At 39.4% G+C, this 20,719-nt stretch overlaps 1 long non-coding RNA gene across 1 annotated transcript; it reads left to right on the top strand.

The window, feature by feature from the left end:
- The first annotated feature begins 1,073 nt into the window (after positions 1-1,073).
- On the top strand, positions 1,074-20,368 carry LOC308193449. The gene is made up of 2 exons (XR_013949638.1): positions 1,074-11,790; positions 14,050-20,368. It is a non-coding gene; the product is annotated as an uncharacterized lncRNA (long non-coding RNA).
- The last annotated feature ends 351 nt before the right edge of the window (positions 20,369-20,719 follow it).

The following is a 20,719-nucleotide window of genomic DNA, read 5'->3' as shown; positions in this document are numbered from 1 at the left end:
GCTTGAGCATTATCCATTAGCTGATCAATGTGAAAGAAATTGAGAAAGATGCAAAATGGAAACATCCAGAGTACAGTCTTGGTGAACTAAAGCTGATGTTGACATTTAATTCTGTAGCATTTTTCAAACAATTCCAATTAAGAACCAAATCCTACGTTATCACATGTGTGTCAGTTGTGGATGTCCAAGTAGAAACACTGGGTTTTGCTGTTTTTAAACCCTACTGTGTCCTTACAAAAGAAATGAAAATAATTAAAATAACTGAAAACTTGAATAATTTTGGCTGGACACTGCAAAATGGAGATGGCACAGATTAGTGTATTCCATAAAAAACTGTAGCCTGTAGGTGTGATTTTAGCACATACATCAAATTCCATAGAGAGAATAGCTTGTGGTTTTTTACCCTTATCTCTGGTAACATATAACTTCGGGTCATGCTCCAAGTTCCTACTACTTAAAACCCCAAATAATATGATAGTGGTACATAAAGTAGTGCAGAGTTAAAAGTTACTGCAGATAAAATCCTAATATTAATGAAGTTCTGATCACTTTAGACAACTTGATAAAAACAGATCTAAATTCCATATCAAAATTCAAATTTATTGACTATTCTGTTACATGTTGCTATTTGTGAAGCTCATGGAGTGCCATCAGCTGTTTTTTTTCCCTTAGTTTTGACAAGAACTTTCTTCAACATCTAAGAAAAGTAAATTATAGTAAATTATAGTCTGAAGTGATTTCCAGTAATCATAGTTTAATGATTTTTCTGTTAAAATCTGCTCTCTTTCCCCTTGGCTTCACCCCATTTCCTGTTGCTATAAACGGAATATCAGATCTTCTGAAAATGTATTTAAATGGGATTTGGATAACTCATATCCAAAAGTTTGACTGGGCTATGTTGATTATTATTTTGTTTTTTGACCCTGTGGTCCAGAGCACTTTAGGGAAGTATTTAGGGAAACATTTCAAACCAAGCAGCTGTTCACATTTGCTATGTAGAAAAAGAAAGCCCTTTGCTTTCTCTAACCATTCCTACTGGCTAATACTTAGCTAGTGAGAGTAGTCTGAGAGAACACAGGTATATATGTTTTTTCAACTTCAGTTTTATACATAGCAGGTTTAACTGATCCACAGATCAGTTTTGATTTATTCTAAGCATTCATGGAAAGAGATGAATGACTTCCACCTCAGTACCACAAGTTTAAATAAGCCATAAATCACTTTTTGTTGGGGTTTAGATACACAATAGGTCAAACTGTCTTAATGTTTGTGTCAGTCTGTCATAAAAGCACTTACAAAAATCTGGAACCTTTACATACGTTTTCCCCATCCAAAATCTATATTTACTCAATAACCTTTTGTTCTTCTATTTGTTGCTTGCCCTTGTGATACAAAACATACGCAACATCTATTTTTAGCTCAGCCTTTGATAGAGCACAGTTTAAATTTGAAATGTTTAAATCAAGTCATGATGTCTATAGAAAGACTTAAATGCAAAGTGAATCTAAGGGATTTTTAGAACCAAGCAGTGAATGAATAATTTCAACTTTTACAGTATTTGGCAGTGTAAAGCCATGTGGATGGAGTCCATTGTCCATGGAAATACAAATATACTTTTTCCAGAGTTTTGTCGCCTTATAATTTTTATGAGATTTACTGGGTTAGGTAGCTGTGTAATAAAAATAAATGCCTGAAATTAGTAGTATTTATTTTGCTGTAAAGCTGTTTCAACTGTATGCAACTTTACCTTCAAAATACTTCTGAATTAACTGTTGGTTAAGAACTTGTTACCTATTATTTTTTTACAAATATTTTCTGTTTCACATTGTTAATGTAGTAAGTACAAATGTTTATTGCTTTGCTCCAGGTCTACAATGTGTAGCCCAGCTCACAAAACCTTTTTCTGACTTTAACTTGATTTCTGTTTGATGGAGAATAGTGAATTTGGCCATTAGGCAGATTTTTAGGATCAGGTGATTGCAAGACAGTACAATAACTTCTGGCAAAAATGTGTCTTTTTGATTAAAAAAAAAAAAAGTTGCAATTGTTATGGTCTATATATATATGGTCTATCTATATGGTCCTATATATATATGGATTTAATTTTGTAAACAGTATATGGCAGACCAGCTCCTAGCACATTTTAGGAGTTCAAAGTTCAAGTTGGGAAATGTCTGTCAGCCTAGCATGCATGGAGACAGAAAGTGGAAACCTGGTTGTTGATGGGTAATAATCTTCCTCTTATTTTTTTTCTGAAAGAAAGCTGTGGTTAAATATATCATAGCTGCTGATGTCCCAAGCAAATGGAAAATATATCTTGAGGTATCTATACCTCCAGAGACAACGATTTTTTTTATTTGATCTTTCTTTTTTTGATGGAGATCAAGCAAAGTGGCTAAGGGGAATACCTGTCCCTCATGCCACTGAAGATGTGAATAATGGGCCAAACTTTATAAAGAAAGCTTCTCACTTATTGTGTAAAGAGAAGACCAAGATGAGCAATGAAGAGATTTGTTGATTGAATAAAGTTCCACAGGAGGAACTTAGAAAACAGATTTTGTTTCTAAAAACAGCCTGCACAGAGCTGACAGCTCCTGGGGCAAGGAACCAGTTTTCCCTCATTTTCTGTCCAATATGGCTCACCCTGTACCTATGACTACAGATTGATATATGGCCAGCATAAGTGTGTGCAATCCTTGCGTGAGCAGACCATCTCCTGTACATCACATGCCTTGACAGATCAGTTATGTGCAGTTCAACCCAATGACTCCACATTTTTGTGGTGTCATTCTTCCCTGATAGCCAGGCATGCGCCATGTTGCATCCCATGGTATCACAGCAACCCCCATCTTGTAGGACAAAAAATGTGAAGATCCTGGGATTTCAATAATGCTTTGATATCTTAATTTCTGTCAATGAAAAGATCATCTTCTGGTCTTACAGACCATTTTCCAACAAAAATAGAATTTGGTAATAACATATTTCTAATTTAAGAAAAAATAAATATTTATTGCACATACAATTTAATACAAATATATAATACAAATATATAATACAAATATATAATACAAAATAATATATTTAATAAAGAAGTGGTAGAATAAACATTGTTTACACTGTTTCTCTAAATAGATTTTTACAAGATTCCTTTCTACATTAAAACTGGGACCAGAATCTGTTTTGAAGACTTATTTTACTGACATGCACACACAGAGTTTAGCCAGGATATGAAGTCTATCTACATCGTGAAGACCTTTCTAACATACAGCCTTAAAATTTAAAACAACGGCAGAAAATACAGATAACACATAAAAGAAAAAAAAAATTACTGATTGGGCCCTACTAAATATATTATTTTGTTTGCTTGTGTCTGTCATTTATATGTATGTAGGATAAGAAAAAAAAGCCAAATCACTTTCTCTATTATGTCATTTCATAATATTGTTTCATATGTTGTACTATAATATATCCTGTGCTAGTTTCGGAATAACAATTAGTGCTGCATAGTACCTTAATTACTTTTCAGAGAACATTGCATATTTCATTTCAATAAAAACAATCATTTTGGTCCCAAGCAAGGTCACAAAAGATCAAAAAAAATTGATTTCAGGATAACTCAGACAGATTATATTGAATCTGGCCCTTAGTTATATATCTAACATTGTTAAGACAATAACAGTGTCGTGGTGTGGCCTGTGTAAAATTCATGAGTAAACCAAACACCAGGTAGTGACGGCTTCTTCTCAGAGGTGCAGCCAGTATTTGTTTGCTCATGGTGGAACTCCAAATGTGCTAGATGCTACCCAAAAAAGAAATATACCTGGAAGGTTTCTTAAGTTCACTAAAGTGGAGCTGAGAGAAGGAGGGGGAAGAGGCTGAACAACATAGTTGGGGTGATCGACATTTTGAGTAAGCAGATGAAAACCTATGATGGCCTGAAACTCAGATAAACCTTCAGAAGGAAAGAGGTTTAGAAGCCTGCATACCATGAAACCTGCCTCAGGTAAAGTCAGAAGCGCAAAGTCAGAAAAGTCAGAAGGTTCAAATTTGAACCTTGCATTTGCTGGCTTTGATTTTGTAAGGCAGACCTTTAAAAAACAACACTTGAGGATGACGTTCTCAAAAGGAAGTGTAAGTTCCTATGGATGCACCCCTGCCAGTTCTCACCTCATTGTACAGAAAGCCTGGGATGGAAAGACAAAAAGCATCCCATCATAGGTGCTTACAGTTACATGGGAGAAAGTTGTACCCCTTTTAGAGAAATTATAGGAAAAAAGACATAAATTTATTTTGTTTCCAGTCCAATCAATAAATATATCCATTTTACACAACTTGTTGACTTCATGCTAAGTGATACATCCAGAAAATCTGCATGTTTCCGATCCTGTGAAGTACAGGATGTCTGAGTTCATCTTTGAATGAGTGCCCAACCCCATACGTGACTTTGAGGTATAACAGAAAAAAAGAGATGAGTCAATTTTTTTTCAAACCAGTTTCCTTGCTGGGAAAATGTTCCTCCAGGTCACCCAGTCAGTGAGTACATATTTACTCAGTAATTACTATGACTAACATTTACAACCATGTCATTAATAACAGTGATTGACAAAGAACTTCCTCAAAACTCTTTAATCTCCAGACAAACATGATATATGTGTGACAGAGTACATTACAAATTTAGAGCCAAACACATACATTTGAAGTGGGGCTGGGTAGGGGGAGGTGGAAAAACTCATGAAGAACAATTCCTCATCTTTTTTCTTTTTTTTTTTTTTTTCCCTGCAGTCAGTATATGGGGCTCACTCATTCTTATTTTGAGTTCTTGCGTATTTGTTTCATTGCTTGCTGAGTGCCCTTTTTATGTCTTAAAAGATGAAACAGAAAGCAACTCCTAATTTGGGAAACTTGGGCAATTCTCTAAGCTAGAATTTGCTGATGATACATCCATTATTTTGTCTGTACTGAACAAATTAGATCATAGTTCTGATTGCTTTTGATTAAGGATCATTTTAATTTTCCATATTGTCTGAATGCATCCACTCCAAGTATACCCTACAGGAATTGTGAAGGGGAAAGGGAGACCTTGGCAGAAATAAATGCAATTGCTCCAGTGCTCCTTTTTATTGAAGCTATTTTGTATTTCAAGACTCTCTGCTGTTTGTGCCTTGTAATGGCTGTAGGAGTTTATATATATTAGTACCATACAGTTGGTGGTCTTCTTTTTAATAAAATGGTTTCCAGTTATAAAATGAACTTGTGTCCAAGGAGAGAATTTTCCTACTTAATTTGGAAAAAATAATCAGAACTAAATACATTTATTTTTCTTTTCAAATATTGGAGTTTTTCATTTATTTTATCATTTAGATTTTTTTCTTCATTTTGTACCATATATGGGTATGTCTTATACTATACTTCATGTTATGTAATTCTGACATTAATATTGACTGAAAAATTATTGACTAATGACTGAGAAATTTTATTCCAAGAAGACATAAGACATCTTATCCAAATTCTAAAAAAAATAAAAATAAAAATAAAATTGGAATGTAACTTACTTTTTCTGGCCATCGTTAATCCTTTCATACTGTTGTTTGCAGCTACTAGATCTAATAGATATTTGCAGAGAGAAAAGAAATAATTATAAATGTATATATGAATAAATATATATAAATATATATATATGAACTCCAGAGGCCTTCAGAAGCACCAGCCTCTTTCTTGATTGCCTATACAGAGAATTTGTGGACTTTTTTGTTTGTTTGTTTTTCATTTTGTTTTTTGTGTGTGTGTATTTTTGTTTACCTTTAGAGGTGAATTGCTTGATTAGGCATGTACAGTTTAAGTGAAAACTGAATTAAACAGTCAAATTCTGGCCAGCGACTGCAGTACAGACCTTGAAAACATGCTCTGAATGTGCAAAGGTTCTAAAGAGGAAGGCAAAACCAGCTTTAGGAATAAATTCCAGGACTGTGCCAACTTTGTGACTTTGAGGGTCTGGCTCCTGCTGTTTGAATACGTGGATTTGACAATGATGCAGAAATTAGCCATATATTTGCATCTTGCTGCCTGCCTGGATTTCCTTCAGCTTTGCTTTTAGCAAAGCCAGCCCTCCATCAGTGGAAACACACTGGAGAGGCTCTTGACAAAGAGCAATATTTGAGCACACTGCAGATGTTGCTGCAGTCCATCAGGAGAAGCCACCTACTGCAGCTCTGGCCGGGGGACCAGGTACCCCCTCCCATAGACCCGAGGTATGGTCAGAGTGGCCCAAGTGGCCCACACGTGGACATATAGTGCGTCCACCTTGAGGAACAATTATTCAAACTGTACCTGCACTTGAGGCCTTACAGGTGACAGGGTGATGGAAGTGTACAGAAACAAGTAGAGAAGTGGAGAAGAGAGGTGGGACGGGGGAACAAGAAATGGCTGGAGGGACATATCTGGAGGTGGGGAGTGGGACCCAGATCTTCTACTTGCACTTGGTGATCAGTCAATTGCACGATGCTGTTCTCTGGAAAATAAAAATCAAGAATGAAGCTCCGCGGGAGCCAGTGGCAATGCGCTGGAGAGCCACTAGATGTAGATACAGCGTTAGACTGTCACCGGTCCAGGGAAACGTGCTAGCTATCTTCAAGGGAAAATTACTTTCCAGTGCCAAGAGAGGGGGCAGGTGCTTCTGAACAGGGATTTAAAACCTTTTAAGTATTATACCGACCTTAGGATTCATGACAATGACAACAAGCAATGCGATGGCTAAGGGTCTTCTAATAACATCTTTATCTTGTCTTTGCTCTGCCGCATTACGTCCAAATGCTACCAAATTATCTCCCTAATATCACCGCCACCCCCCCATGCTGCCCTCCAAAGCCCCTCTGCTCCATGCAGCATGATCACAGAGATTTGTTTTTCAGCTAAGCAGGGCAGTGCGCAGGGCTGTTCGTGCTGCAGGAGGCATTAGTATGCTCTTGGGGAGAGCAAAATATTGAGAAATAAACAGTAGATAAATAATAGCTCTGTCCTAAGGTAATGAGGCTCTTTTTCTGAATGCAGATGAGGAATTCATCAAAACGAGAAGGCTAATGTAAACTCCTAAATGTTTAAATCATCTAAATGGTGCATGAGAAAGGCTGCCTAGTTGTACTCTGCCTCAGGCACTAGGTCGGAGCATCAGTTCATATGAACCTGCCCGAGCTACTCAGGGTACACCAGCAAGTCTGTTTGCACGGGGCTGCCATGCTCAAGGAAAATGTCCCATAGAAAAAGCACTCTGCTTGCAGCAGGCTGGTAAAAAAGAGTGAAAGGTCTCGTTACAGCCTGGTGCACTCTGTCGGGGGAGGCACAAGTTATTCATATTCTCCATTTATTTTCCAGCGTGGTACAAAGTCAGTGTAGCAGGGTTACCCTGCAGCACTCTCCTAGCATCTGAAGAGCAGCACAAAAGAATGTCCAGAGGGGGATAAAAAATAAAGTCATTGGCCAGCTGGTAATGTCTTAAAGATAAGAGAGGGAACAAAGAAGCCAGGCTGCCTGCAGGCTGCAGTGTGCTTGGGAGAAATTGAGCATTTGGAGAGGCTCAGAATGAAGAAAATTGGTAATTTTCAAAGAAAGACAAATGTCAGATCCAACAGATAACAATGAAGCATCAAACCAAAATGCAATTAAAGTAGAACCTAATAAATAACTATTGAAGGGCATTTTTCAGTTTCCTTGCTCCTGTTAACACCTTCTGTCTCAGGTAGTCCTTCCTATCACACAAATATCAGGGTGTTTTAGGCTGTACCCACACTGCCAGCTAGACCAAGGCCAGGAGGCAGGTTTGAGCACTGGCCCACTGATTATACACAGTGTTTAACTGTTCACACCCTCCAGGCATGGTTTTGGTGTGTGCCAGACAAAACTCTCCCAGGTCCTGCCTGGGCCAGTTCTGGGCAGGCAGCATGGATGTGACTGCATCAGGCTGGCTCCTGCTGCTCCCTCCTCCAGCCCGTGCTGGGGCTTTGCTCCCACAAATGTCTCCACGCCACAGGTTCTGCACAACTTACCACCAGCCTCCTACTGCAGGGAAGAAAGAATTAGTTGAAAAAAAACTCAAATTTTTCAGTCATCTTTAGCTGAAAAAAATTATTCCTATAGAATAATCCTGGTGGCAGAGGGGCACTAGATGAAATGCTGAGGAGATACGGGTCCATTGCTGTGTGTAGTGCCCATGTTGCCTCTCAGCCTCTGGGCTGAAGACTGGTTTCCAAACGTGTTTTAATTTTACTTTGCAGTACAGGCAGAGCCTTAAATCCCAATGAAGGGATTTATTGCTGTTCTGTAAATGCCCCTTTGGAAATAAAACAATGCACATGAGTAAGTTGAGCTCTGTGCCACTGGCTACAAAGCAGAGGAAAAGAGTCAGGATTTCAGTAAGGTAGGTGAGTCTCTCTGCCTTGGGATGGTGGGGATGGTCTGTCCAACACCTGGCCACATTCAAGCAGCTGTCTGGCTGCAACACATTCATGGAGTGGAAACCTTTCCTCAGGCCTTGATTGAAGCTCTGCATGACACAGGTTGAAGGGCAATGTCTGGCTGAGATGAATGCATGGCGAAAGCCAGTTGGCATTTCCTCAGTAAGCGATTTTGGCAGGAATGGCTTTTTCACTCAACAAAACTCTTTGCAAGAGAGTAGTAAGGTTTTTCTTATCTTGTAAGAGTGTTGAGATGCTTTGTTTTCATCTAATGTTTTGATGTACGGTTACCAAAATAGGTGCTAAAATATTTATATACTATAATTTCAATCACTGACAGATCAACGCAAAATAAATTAAGAAATATTATCACAAAATCATCACAAAACAAAAAAAAATACACAAAGAGAATAATAACTGTGATTAATGACAATTTAAGAGAAATCAGAGAACATAATTCATTTTGAAATGTTCGGTATTTTTGCACTTAACTCCTAACTACAGTGTCATTTTTTGACCAGCTCTCCTCAGACCTGCTTAAGGAGTCATCCACATGCTCAGTGTTCACTGTTGTTTTCAGAGATTATAATCACATTCATGCAGAGACTCATCTTGCCTGTTTGAAAAGCACTTGCACAACTTTGAATGCTACTAAAGTCAGAAATGGCATAGCCATCAACACCAAGATAATGCAGAAGATTTGAAAGAAAAAGAATCAGTCTTCAAACTGTATGTGAGTGAAAATATGTTTCCAAAAAGGAATGAGATAGATAATATAATCTAAGATCCACATAATGGTATAACTGAGTGTCTCAGCAAGCTCCAGGCCAGCTGTGCACCAGCATATTGTGCCTGTGCTTCTACCTGTGTGACTGCAGCATGTGGGCATTGCCCTGAGCCAGCTTTCCTCTGCATGCTGTGGGTCCATCACAGCAAGGAGGCAGTGGTCCAGCCCTATATGCTCTCCCTGGGGTGCTCAGGGGTCTGGCATTACCCACAGCCCCTGCCACTGTGCTTTCCTTGCTCGTGCTGCCTGGGCTAAACAGTTTAAAGTAAGAACACTGCCTGCGGGTTGCTCCCTGAATAAGAAATAAAAACATAAAAAAGGTTTTCTCTGATGTAATGAACTTACTGCAGTGCATTTTGACCTGTATGTGCACTGCAGGAAGTGGGTAAGGGAAGGGCGTTCACAGACACAAAACCTATGTTTGTGACATTTGTGAAGTTGTCTACGCCTTTTCCAAAATGTTTCAGGGGTCCAAAAGTGAGAAAAGTTACAAACACTGGTAACAGGGTACATGTGTATGGCTCAGTGCTGTGTCAAGCAAGTGTATCAAAGAACTAAAAAGCACTAAAGTTGTATTAACGTCATACTGCACTTGAACTGATGCACCCTGTATCTCACAGAGGCTGGAAGCGAACTGGGCTACCTTGGTACCAGGAGCCAGGGAAGGGAAAAATATGATTTGCTTGGGACCAGAAGAGTACCAGTGACACAGCCAGTCTCTCAAATGGCATCCGGATGACCCATACACTCTCTGCCTGTGTGTAAAATGTGGAGGGAGAAGAGGTCAGCAAAGCACTCAGCAGAGGTGACGAATAGATTTGACACCTGCTCTAAAAATTAAATAGAAATCACAGATACTAGAAAACAATGCCAATAATTTGATGAAGATCTGCTCAGTGCTCTGAACCCCTTCACAGATGTCATTCTTGGTGAGACCTTTTAAATCTGATGGCAAACATGTAGGACAATTCAATTTGTAATTTCCTTTTGCTAACAAAATCCAGCACATACAGATCCCTCAGTAAGTGCTGGGAAAAAGTCCCTACACTTGTCAGTCATGTGAGATATACCAATGTCTTATCCAATACTCACAGCAGAAAGCATCCAAATGTCATTAAAGCTTTCCTTATTGTCCAGGGATAAGCATTTAATGGAGCAGGTCATAGAGACAGAAAGAGCTTGTAGAAATTGCCAGGCAAACAGCCAGGGATCTGATACTGAAGACAAATTTCAACTTGTGGTGTAAGGCATGCACAACAGTAGAGATTTACTAGTTTTGCTGAGACAAATAAAAAAGATACAAGGGATAAAAGTAAGGACTTCAGCAGAAGATACAGAGCAGAAGTCCAGAATTGACTTGGTTTGGGCTACCAAGTCTGGGCAGAGGTATCTGCATGTGGTGGGTACTGCAGTCCCCAGCCCCTGGCTCTGGCTCAGCAGCCAGAGTTGAAATGAGTTTTTTGAGGTGAGGGCACGGTGTAAACCTCCTTCCACAGCTACACAGCAAGACCAGCTGCCGCGAGGAAGAGTGGGAAGTGCTGTTATTTTTCCCTGTGCCAGAGCTCATGCGGGGTGCCCCAAGCAAAGGAGAGGTGCAAGGTGTGCTGCAGAGAGATAGACAAGCTGCTGGCACCCACCTAAATGCTGCAAAGTGCCTCTTCACCAGGTGCTCGCACATTGTCACCTCATCATGTTTCAGAAAAACAATTTCCAGCTTGCTTTCTCCTCTGCCATGCCACAGCCTTCTAACCCCAGGAGTTCCACTTCCACAGGCAGTGTCATATGGACATGCGTTCACACCTCTGAGCTCAGCAAGCTGACAGGAACAATCTGTCTTTGGGCTGAGGTTTTTTTTTTTCTGTTTTGGAAATTTCACAGTGCTCTTCAGAGAGTGGCTTTTTCAAAAGCATGAAGGATACAAGGACTGGGTTATATCCACTGCAACCTACCACTGCTAAATGCAATTGACCTCTCCCACTCACTCCAGTTCCAAAACACACACATCCTGTTAGTTAGTATTTTATTTTATTTTTTGGCATACCATATAACAGATGTGGTATATAGACAAAAAAAAACACAGGGATTCAGCTTTTCCTGGAGATATTTCACATGTGGTGAGGCTGCCACAAGTCAGGTATTTAAAACAAACCCAACAAACTAATGCCAAGGTGGAAGAAAAATGACTTAATCCAGCCCTCCTCATGCCCCCAGAATGCTTGGACCTTCCCTCACGACCTTCACTGCTGCCTTCCTTCCATCTCCCCTTATGCCTACCCATCCTTGCTTTTCTTCATGTTGCCATTTTTTTTCTCTCCCTTTCCTGCATGATCTCTCCATGCTCTCCTTCATAGTGTCTCTCTTTCCAGTGCTCACTGTTCAGCACATGGAAAAAAGATGTGTGGGAAAACCCTGAAAGCAGAAGAAGCGACTGTGGACTGAAAGCTACAGGAACCTGCTGAAGCCACCAAGTCCTGCAAGCTGCCTCCACGAGTCTTAGCCACTTAATGGGAATCTTGGAGTAAACAGAGATTGGGTTTTCTAGGATCCTGTTTGCAGGTGAGAGTCCTTGTGTGTGTTCAAGATGCTGTTTTACCAAGTTGAACAGTACACTGAACAATGTGAGCAAACTGATTCTGGGTAGCGGGGACTGGCATCCTGAGAGCCAACACTACTAGTCACCAAGGTGTTAGGAACCACCAGGAATCACCACTACTGCAAAAACCACCACCAGAACAAATTGTTTACATTGCTCAAAAGAGAGAGAGAGAACACACAGGTGGATATAAAGAGAAAATAAACATTGTCATTCTACTGCCAAAAACTGTCTGGCACATACTGTTTAATAAGTGCATTTTCCTTTGGATGAATGTGGCCATAAGTTCCCTAAAATGCTCCTGCATAAGATGAAACCATAACATGCAACACAGCGTGTTGCAGATGTATTAAAGATATTTTCTATGTTCCCCTTCTGTAGACAGTGTTTGTTTAACCTATCCTTACAATAATTAACTGTTGCTGTTGTTATTCTTTTTAGCACCAATTAAAAGCTGTTCTGTTCTTCCTTGCCCATATATTTTTAACCAGCTCAGTGCTTAATACAAGCTGGTAACCTGCAGGCTCAAGTCCTGGGGAGACTTGTGCACATGAATAATTTATAAACTGAGGAATGGTGGCTATTAACATAAGTAAAACTACTAGAAAGAGAAAAGTAGCAGATACTTAAATTCTTTGAGGGAATTGACCTCAATTTGCTTTTCAGATTTAGACTGCTCTATTAGCAAGCTATCTTGTCTGTTTTTACGTATTTTATACAGGTGGGAAACACAGATTTTTTAAAAGTCTCTAAACTCTATAAATCTTCAAAGTTAGACCAAACTTTCATGGAGGCTGTAACACTTCAGACAGCATTATAAACCAAAGGGTTCCTGCACCTCCCTCATTACCTTGATGTTCAGTAGTTGCTCTATGACTTGGAGGAGGTAGACTCAAATACCATTAACATTTACAAGATGGTTCTGCAAATCCTTAAAAGTAGGCACTGATTTCATTGGGGCTCAGTTGTCATCCTTTGCACTTGCTGCAGCATTTGTAGTGTAAAAAACAAATCCCTGAAAAAATAGTTACTTAGATTGTCTTTAAACAGAGAAGAAGCATTGAAAATTATAAAGGGCAATGAAACTGATACCAGTTGTCACATTCACAAAGTGTCTTACGTTCATCTTGCTCTTAAAAACTGTAAGAAAAAAAAAAAATCTAATAAGAGCAAAGCTCTTCCTGCTTACAAAGTAAGGAAAGAAGTATATAACTTGGCTTACTTGTCACATCAGGGTGTTCAGCCTGATGATGAGTTTTGGTCATTTTACTCCAGAAAACGTACACAAATTTCACTGTATTCAAGTTGTACAGGTAGTGGTGAGGTGACATAGACTAAGGACTCTTTGACTTGCTGCATAGTAGAGAAGCATAGAAAAAAAGATGAACATTGCCCTCAGAAGTTAAAAATTTGCCAATTGTGGTTGTGGCCTGCAACGTTTTAAGAGAAATCAGAACTAAAAGAATTTTGAAACCTTGTGTTTTTTTCTTGAGTCATCTACCTTCCACTTACCACTGTGAGTTGCCTGTGAACAGGGGAGCAAGACTTGTAACATTTACTGGTTGCATCATGAACACCCCTCCCCCTCTCCTGGAGTCGAAAATTCATTAGCAGCTGGTAATTCCTGCTATTTTCACACTTGCGGGGGACTACCTCCAATGACTGGATCATTGTTTATCAGCTCCGCCTTACAACAGACTTGTGAGCCCTCTGAAATTTTTATGGTCTCCTCCTCTTAAAATGGCAATCCCATAATTTTTGATACACAAGCAACAAACATGGGATTCAAGGAACAAAAAGCATGTTTGGGACCTAGATCAGTGTCTTAGATGCAGATTAAGAAATGTCATGTATTCATTGATGCATTCTTGCACTTCAGCCCCAAAACTCATAGAATCATACAATGATTTGGAAACTAACTCACTTAGTTTCTGATGGGGAAGAATATTCCTCACTCTCCAATACAGAAGATGTAACATTGGCAAACTCTACTCAGCTCTGTCCATGCACATTTGAGGATTTTGCATCTTCAACTGTGTTGTGTGGAAGAAGCACTGTATGGTACATATTTGAAACTAACAGACCCAAATTATTTATTTTCTCTGTTTGTCTCAAATGTTTATTTGTAAACATTGCAGAAAACAAGAATGCAGCTTTACTTTTGTCTGTACCTTATTGAGGTGTCCTGGCCACTAAACTATTTTACTTTTCTGTCTGCGCAGTGGTCCTCGTTCAGCAGGACAAGAGAAGGGACAGATCTCCTCCCTGGGACAGCCAGCAGGGATTACCATGATGCTCAAAGGTGTAAAAGGTGCTTTCCACTGTCACCAGGCTCTTGTGGCCATTCCGGCTCTTCAGGACATTTTTCTTGTGTAGTACCAGCCTGGCATGATACAACGTAAAGGCACTGCTTAATCACATTTCAGAATAAGTCTTTTTCCTTCAGCTCACATGGTTTTAATGATCATTACTCTTTGTAGGCTAATAGTAGTCGTGCCTACATTGTACGCAGTCTGTAGCCATGTCTCAGGTTTTGGAAGAGATCCGCACAATCTCTTTTCAGTATAATTAGGAGGTTTTCAAAATAAAATCTAGTCTTGCAGTAGTTTTGAGTCAAGCAAGCCATTATTATTTTGAGTTTTGATCATACCAACACTTATAAAAGCCTTTTGGAGGCTGGATCCCACAGGGATGAAGGTACTTATAGTGAAACCCTGATTCAGGCTCCTAGTCAGTTATGGTACTCCTGCCCTATAAGAATTGCCCCTAGATGGCTTCTTACTGCATACGTTTGCAGAAATTTTAGCATGTGCTGTAAATGCATCCTCAACACCCAGTTCAACTAGTAGAGAACATGTTTTTGGAGCCAGACTGGACTGATGGTGAAGAGAGAGCAGAGCTTGCAGCCCCTGACTTACAGGTCCCTGGGGTCTTGCTATCCACTTGTTCTGTGCTCTTCTAGTGCAAACCTGACCTTTGGAAGCTTCCCTCTCCCTCTGTGCCTCTCCCTTCTGTCCCTCTGTGCCTCTCCCTCTGTCCCTCTCCCTTCTATTTCAAACAGCACCACTACACTGCAAGAAGCAGGTGGGGTAGCCTTGTAAACACGAACCATCGGAGCATAGGTACCTTGAATAAACAAACTACAAGGCGATAAATGAATCCAGACTGACTTCTTGCATCTCTTGACGAATATAGTATGTCCTGGCAGCCTGCACGTATCACGGCTCCGGAGGGATTAGTATGGTGTTTACCTGCTCGTTCCCAGGCTGGGCAAACTCTTGATCTTGCTCATGTGTTTTTGACAGTTGCCATAGCACAATGAAAACCTTCCCTTCTCTGTCATCATTTGTAACCTTTGAGAACTAACCAGCCAGGCTTTCTTACGGCACCAGAAATGCAGCTTTATTTAAATTAACTTCCAGGGCAAAAAGGTTTGATTACAAATGCAATTTGGTCACTTGCTGACTGTGTCAGATAATTGTCTGTCAGCAGGCTTCAGCTTTTTCTGCTCCCAGAGCACAGGGAGCTGGCTGGCTCTTGGGGAGCTCCATGAAAGGAGAAGGAACAGGAGGAGGTGGCATCCATGTGTGTGTGCCCAGGCAGGAGGAACTGGGAAACACTTCCCTCTTGTGTGGGAATCTAAGTTCACTATTATTTTATGTGTGATACTTAATACTTGACTTCTGGCAGTGACTAATGCTCCATTGTGCTCCCAGGCACTTTGTATAAGGTGATATTTAAAACCACAATAAAAGAAAGATGCTGCCAAGAACACCCAGTGGCAGTGCGCAGAACAAAGTTAGGAAAGTTTCCTGGGACTTCACAGCTGGAATAGGGGTACACTTACTGCACCAAACAATGCATCATCACAAGCAAGTCACATCAAGGTCCTCAGTCTTAAATACACATGTCCACAGTAGTGATGTTTGTATCATCCTTTTTCTTCTTCATTGTATCTTAATTATTTCCTTTTTCCTTCATATACTTGAATAGGCATATACTAAATGGGATTTATATGGTTTAGATAGCACAACTAATGTCAGCTGATGTGATGGTTCAGCAGAAGTCATGTACTGTGGTCGAATGCCTTCCAGTAGTTCACACCACCTGCAGTATCAGGCTTGCAATATATGGATAGCAAATTCAATGAGTGAAATGAGGTGCAGCCTGGAGTGCCCTCTGGGACCATGTGGTGCTCCTTCTGTCACTGTGAGACGTGACCTCTGCTTAGAAAGCATGTCAGAAAATTAGAATTGTTGAATGAAATAGATCTTTGTTACCATTTTCACAATTTGAAGTGATAATTGTAAAGAATGAATAATGTAAAAAAAAAAAAAAAAAGGTAAATAAAAAATGTCCATGTGCTATTTTCAGTAAATGGTGCTGTCTTTAAAATAACAGCAACACTGAAAGAGGAAACAGAAATTCACCAGCAGTAGTAACTCATGCTTTAAATGCTTCCACTTACCTGGATCTTATTTTGGCTTCACACTGTTGGTGTTGCTTTATTTCTCAAATACTAGCATCAGCACTTAAAGTTATCAGTCTCGAAGGACTATCTATTGAGATAAACTCAGCCTACCCAAAATGACAACATTAACAGCATTGATGGAGCCTCAAACAGAATTAGCAACTCCTTCCTAGCACTAAATAAAGTAACAAAAAGAAAGTTCACATCGTGTCTGGTCATTCCCCATGCAAACAAACCAATTCCCCATGCAGGCCCTGAAAGGTTTGATAAATGGGAAACAAAAATATATGTCCCTGTTCTGTCACAGTTAACAGTCATGACATGGCTTAATATCTACCCTCACCCCTCACTCCCCCCAGCTCCCCCTTCAAAAATTCTGACATTCATTTTCTTAATTTGGGAGAGAAAAAAGGAGGGGAGACAGAGATAAGAATTGTTTCTGTTCCTAGTCTTTAATTTCCCTCTGGTTATAACATTGCCACTACCTCTCTGCCTTTCCACAACTGAGTTAAAATCCTAAATGAGAAGGAAGCCAGATGATGCTGGTTATTCTGTGATTTATCCAGAGGTACAAGCTGAGCCTAAGAGACCTCTCTGGGTCTTGCTGGGTGCCATTGGTCAGTAGGAGGGTACAATCTCTGGTCCATTTTGTTTTTCAGGTTATACTTTTGCTCTAAGGCTTTTATATTTGTTTGTCACTTTGGAAATTGTGAGATACAAAACAGGAATGAGAGATTCATTATATTCATGAAGGTAAGAGGAGAAGCAGGATTTCTCCTTTTCCCCTGGATTCCTAGAGAGCTCTACATTTCTTGAAGGAGTTGCCTGTCCTAGTCTCAGTTAATCATTGTATTCATAGCAACGTGCAGTCTACCTCACCTGGAACAGTGCTGTCCGTAGATATCCTATAAATACCTTACCAAGTAGCAAGTATCCAAACTGGCCAAGCCACCTTCTTATGAGCCATCTTATCATTGCCTGTGGCCCTGATACCAAAAGAAATGAATAAATTATTTAAACAGCACAACAGTGTTGCAAAAGCTGACAACGCTATTTGACTAGCTGACTTATCACTATATAAAACTGGATTCATATTCTTGTAGATGGTTCAAAAATACTGCCCTGGCTTAAAACTGGAACTGATCATATCATGTATTTTCTATAGTACTTGATTAAATTAGTTTCTTTTCTTGCTTCTGAGACACTCACAAAGGACTCCTGTTTTCTCTCAGTCTGACTTTTGTCCAGGTGCCAAATAACTTACAAAAACTAACCTGTTCGTGAACTGTTGATTTAGACTGGCAAACTAAGCTGCATGGCCTAGTTCCAAGCTGCTGACTGGAAACTTCTTATACAAGTCTTCTGTGACAAATAATAAATAACACACTGACATTCATGTGCATATGCTCAGACAATGACCAATATCTCATTTCATGACTGCAGAGTGAACCTGCCACTTGGACCTTCCTATGCTAGATAGGCTGTGCCAGCGGGGCCATTGTGAAAGTACTAGCTGTACTTTCACTTGATTTTATAGCTGACTTCTACAGCTTGCTCTAAAATAAACTACCAGTGCGCAACCTGTATGCTTTTTCCAACTTTGTCTTTTGCTAGCATAACTTTTTTTGAACTGAGATCTTATCCTCTAGGAGTCTGCAGTGAACATTTCTACTACAGACAAGGTTAGAAAACTCATTTACTGACACACCTTTTACCTTGTCTGGCTTCAATGAAGTAACATGTCAAAACAATAAATATTAAAAGGCTTGATGGGAGAGGAGAGATTTTTTCATAAGCAATCATTAGAAAGCATTCATAGAGAAAGGACTCCTCTTGAACTCTATGTCTCAATGACTATGAATTTTAACTTCTGAACTAACACCAGAAGATTGGTAGATGCTCCTGTAGACACCTGTTATTTGTCAGAAGAACAAATAAAAAGGAAGGAAGGAAAGTAAGGGCATAGTAATGATTAGTGAAACAGCAGAAGCAGAACTGGGAGAAAGAATGCTTCTTGTAAAAGTCATCAGATAGATAGTTAAGAAGTTTCCACATAGGAGACTAGAAGATACCAGTGAGAAACAACTGAGAAAATTATGTACAAGAAGTCCAAGTAGTCCAGGCAACAAAATCTGGGAATTAAAAGTAGATAAAGATCTCCTTAAAATCAAGGACTGATATTAACAATTTGGAAAGATAAATCCTATAAAAAACAATATTATTAAGGAATGCTTTCAGCTTCCAAATACCAATCAGAGATCTAATTCAGCTATAAAAGTGAGGCCTAGATATCTAGTCTGGTAGCCAAGAAACTTGCTCATCAGTTTGTCAATTGAAAGACAAATTCCTGAACAGGAAAGAATTTGTCTTTGATCTAGTTAGAATATGCAGCTATTGTAAAATGCTGTCCACAGAAGGTAGCCTTGTTTCACGGGATGTTAAATTAACTGGAAGGATCCACAAACAGAGCCTGCATCAAAGATTTTCCAGTTTCAGAAGGGGAATCTTTAAGAAACAGGAAGTCCTAATGAGTGAAGTCACTGGCACAAAAATTGAATGACCTGGATGTTAAAGAGAGAAAACCAAACCAACCAACCAACCAAACAAACAAACAAACAAAGTGACTTAGAGCTTCATGCCAAGTAAAGGAGAAAATTGTGAAGAAGGGTCCTAGACTTGTTTACGTAAATAGTTACCTAAAAATTATGTTAGAAGTAAGTAAAAAAATATTAACACATGGAAAATGAGCTTTATCAGAATTCAAGGTTACTTAGGGATAAATCCAAAAGCTGAATTGGTAGCTCTATTTAACTGTTCTGCAGTGCTCATCACTACATTACATGAAGTCTACAGGTACCTTATAATTTCATTGTGATCTTTAATTCATTTAATGGATTTTCTGCTTTTCTCTTTTCCTGGATGACAGAAAATTTTACTGGGTGATTAAATACATCATAGACTCATTTTCACCTTACAAAACTTATTCAAATTGTTTGAGATGTTTCTTAGTTCTGTAGCTTCCCTTCTCTTTCATCCAATGGATGTTGGACAGAGCTCACATTCATTGCTAGGTATGACGGTAGAGCATACTGGTGTTTACAGCTTGTCTCAGCCATCCTTAACAAGCTATGATGGCATTCTCCCTCAACCAAAATGGGAAGAGAGAAAACAGATAAAAAGATGTAAGAAGCCAATACAGCTACAAGCTCAGGTGTAACTAAGTGGAACCTTCCATATTCCCTTTAAGACCTTTTTCTTTTCTTTGATATGTTGCCTTCTTCTCTCTTTACTATGTAATAAGGATCCTACTGTCTTTAAATATTACAGGTTTCTGTTGCTCTTTCAACAGTGCCCTGAAATTACAGAACAGGAGGATCACAGTAGCAATTTATGCAGACTGTGGAAGTGCAGGCTATAGTCCCCATTTTCTTTCATTTTCACTCATTGTTCAATAATTCATGTATATTCAAGATTTCAAATTACTTTCAAGTTCTATGACTAATTGGGTGTGGAGCTGAATGTACTCACATGAATGTTTCATAACTTCCTTTCCAGTAAATTTGGAGAAGGTATCTCAAAACCTCAATTCCCTATCATTTTGACAGGGCTTGGTGGTTGAGCTGAAATTTTACCTGAATTTAGCATGTAAGTTCTGTCCATCTGCAAAAGTAAAGAGATTGCATTGCCATTTCACTTATCATTACATTCCACTTACAAGAAGTGCTTCAGATGCATTTGGATAGGCTCCCAGTGCAAAGAAGGGCAAAATATAGGATGTGAAGCATCAATTATTAAAACACAATATTCATTACAATGGATATAGTCATAGGAAAGGCTAATGTTCTGAGAGATACATGTTGGTCTTGATTTATAGATATTAAGTCATGTACTGATATTTAGACAGGAGTTTTAGGTAGACAAGGAGTGGTATAAAAAAGCCCTCACTAAGGTTCAATGAAAAAAAAAAAAAAAGGGATATATTAATATTTTATTTTCTGCCATTAGGGCTGCAAGGTTGAAAATCCAGCTCTTAGATTTTATCAGAAAGCCTTACCACTTTTGGCTTGTACCATCTAAATATGTGTATCCTTTCCAAAGTTTATTCTCCCTCCTTTTCTCCAGCTACTCCCATACTTCCATCCTCCTGTTCCCTGCCTAGAGTGGCCCTCCCCTTCCCAGAAAGACACCCTTTTGCTGTCACCATTCCACAGGCTTGTGCATAATCACAGCAACATCAGCCCTGCTCTCTGGGTGGAACAGACACCTTACAACTTTTTCGGAAAGGCTGTGGTTGCCAGAGTTTATGTTATTCATGTGCACAAATCCCAAAATGCACGCAACCTATCCACACCCTTCACCAGCTGATGCAAAACCTCCCTGATTTCTCCAGCCTCTCACAGCTCTTACCCATGAAGACAGAG

This window comes from Anser brachyrhynchus, assembly GCF_964034855.1.
Source record: "Anser brachyrhynchus genome assembly, chromosome: 3".
Classification (NCBI taxonomy): domain Eukaryota; kingdom Metazoa; phylum Chordata; class Aves; order Anseriformes; family Anatidae; genus Anser; species Anser brachyrhynchus.
The sequence above is the reverse complement of the archived record's forward strand: the minus strand, read 5'-3'. Positions and strand labels throughout refer to the sequence as shown.